The following is a 2629-nucleotide window of genomic DNA, read 5'->3' as shown; positions in this document are numbered from 1 at the left end:
AATTTGGACAAAAACAAACTGGACACAAGCCATGGTTCGTTTAAAGTTAAACCCAAAATAATAGGGGCTGCCCTTGACCACAATGCATCAGGTAACTGATTACAGAAAATCTCTATACTTGCATTCTCTGTAATCTATTCTTTGTAATATCTTATTATGATCTCATGTAATCTAGTAATAAATTTAGGTGTATATGAGTGATATTTGGGTTTATTTCAAGTGATTTGGAGTGTAAATTTTTTTTATAGGAGATCTATTTCCTGATAAAGTGAGTTTTAAAGATCTTTCTGAGTAGAACAAAGTGATTTTTATTAGGTTCCAGGGGAAGACATTAAAGAATCTGACCGATGAGATGATGAATATCTGTATTGACAACGACCAAGATCGCCTGATGTTCAAGAGGTTTTTTTTCCTCTATATTCAAATGGCGTTCTTGTTGCCAACTACAATAAACAAAGTATCTTCTGTCCACCTAGCTCCAATTTTTTGGATGGACAATGTAACCAAGGGCAACTGGGGTGCCCATGTGCTCAATTTCATCATCAAAGGCATAACCAATTACTGTTTGAAAAAGAAAAAATTGATTGATAGCTGCCTCTATACCTTGATGATAGTCTATTTCCATCTAACAAAACACGTAGACAAGAAGGGAGAAGCAATCCCTAGACTGCCTTGGGTTAGCCACTAGAATAGACAGCTGCTGGTTGTGAGGATCAGAGTAGAGATTGATGGTCATATGGTAACTGAATAGAATACCTTCTCTAATTTGAGTATATTTTATTTATGTAGATGTTGTAAACTAACATTTCTACTATTTCAGGGCATTGTCAAGAAGGCGGAAGTCAAAAAGAAGTTGAAGGAAATGAAAGAAAAATAAAAAAAAAAAGAAAAAAGAAAAAGACAAAAAAGAAGAAAGCAAGTTCATCCGAGAGTGATTCATCGGACAGTGAACTTGATTTTTTGCTTATGGCCACGTTTTTTTTTTGCTACGCTTTTATGAGAGTGGCGATAAAATAAAGATTTGGCCACGTTTTTTCCACTCTTGAAAAGCATGGCGAAAGGTGTCAATGGCCACGCTTTTATGAGAGTGGCAATTGATGCGAGATTTTGCCACGCTTTCATTTGCCACGCATAAAAAGCGTAGCCGTAGAGAGAAACCGGCACGCTTTTAAAGCGTAGCAATAGAGTTTTGTTATTGCGGCGTTCGAAAAGCGTAGGCATTTCCTAGAAGCCTTTTGGCACGCTTTAAAAGTGTGGCCAAAAGGCTCCCTCGAAAAAAAAAAGGTAGGGATAAATTAAAAAACCCCTTCTTCGTTTAAAGACTCAATTCACTTCGAGAAAAAGGTTCATTGTGCTCTGCCCTAACCCCTTCTTATTCGTGCTCTGCCCTAACTCCTCCATCAAAAGCCCCAACGCGACGAAACACTCACTGCCCTAACTCCTCCTCCTTCATTGTGCCTCGCCCTCACTCGCCGTGGATGCTCCCCATTGCCGCTGCTCCCTTATGTCGTTGCAAAACCCTAACCCCCTAACCCCTTCCGCGTCGTTCCCTTCCTGCTTCTTGCTTCTTTGTAAGTCCTCTTCTTTTATTTCTTTTCCTATTTCACTTTACCCCCTCTTACTCCCTCCCCCCTTTCTGTTCATTTATTTTTTACTTTTAATTACCTGATTCGTTGAAATCAGGATGTATTGAAGGCAATCTCGTTGAAGCAGAAGTGGGATTTGAACGATTTGCGGGTTCTTAATTCGGAATCTGTTGGGAACAGGTTCAGGTTTGGAACGTTTTAAAACTTCGAGTTCAGAATTGGGTTTGGGAAAAAGAGCAATTTTTCTGTGAAATTCTCTGACCAGGTTGCGAGTTGGAGCAAGTTGAGGAGGAAGCCCAAATTGGTGGAAGAGGATTTATAGGTCTGATTCATCATGTTAGCTCCACGGCTGTTCTTGATTCAATCAATTTGGAAGGTCCTTTTGAGTTGGTTGTTGATGACACTCACAGATTCTCACTATCATTGCCTGTATGATATGATTTCTCATCTAAATTTTAGTTTTTTAGTAGTTTTCTGTTGCTGTTCATTCAGATCTCTGTATGGCAGAAGTAGCTGAACTTTTAGTTCATGTTTCTTTTCTTGTTCACTTGGAAGTTGTTGTTATTCTTTCTTATGTCGCTATTAGATTAATTTTTTATATTATGTTTTTTTTTTAGTAATTTTAAGTGATAGCCAATCATAGAGTTTGAACTTTGAAGGAGTTGTTAGGGGAGTTAAGAGTTTAAAAATCATCCTCTGCAGAGAGCACAATTTACAATTAAATTCTTGCTAAAATTATTTAAAGTTACTTATATATTTGAATACTGTTTAATTTTTGTGAATTTTGAAGCAGCTATTTATTGTCGAGACCATTGTTATCATCACCAAACATGAGTTCATGGTCCCATGTTTTCATTGTGTTTTGGTTTATTTGACTGAATCTTAGTAGAAATGAAGTAGGAATGCACCATTTGGATGTTGCATAAGTTCCTGAACGAATTGTAAAATTAACTTCCAAAATTCAATCCTTGGTTTAAGATTCTTTTCCTTATAAACACACTTCTCTAAGTTCTCTCATCTTTCTTTTATTTCTTTCTCATGGA

General features: G+C 37.1%; 1 long non-coding RNA gene across 1 annotated transcript; it reads left to right on the top strand.

The window, feature by feature from the left end:
- LOC110264594 lies at window positions 1522-2057 on the top strand. Its single transcript, XR_002350770.1, has 2 exons — window positions 1522-1571; window positions 1684-2057. It is a non-coding gene; the product is annotated as an uncharacterized LOC110264594 (long non-coding RNA).

This window comes from Arachis ipaensis, chromosome B07 (genome assembly GCF_000816755.2).
Source record: "Arachis ipaensis cultivar K30076 chromosome B07, Araip1.1, whole genome shotgun sequence".
Taxonomy (NCBI): domain Eukaryota; kingdom Viridiplantae; phylum Streptophyta; class Magnoliopsida; order Fabales; family Fabaceae; genus Arachis; species Arachis ipaensis.
Note: the sequence above shows the minus strand (reverse complement) of the source record. Positions and strands in the feature narration are given on the sequence as shown.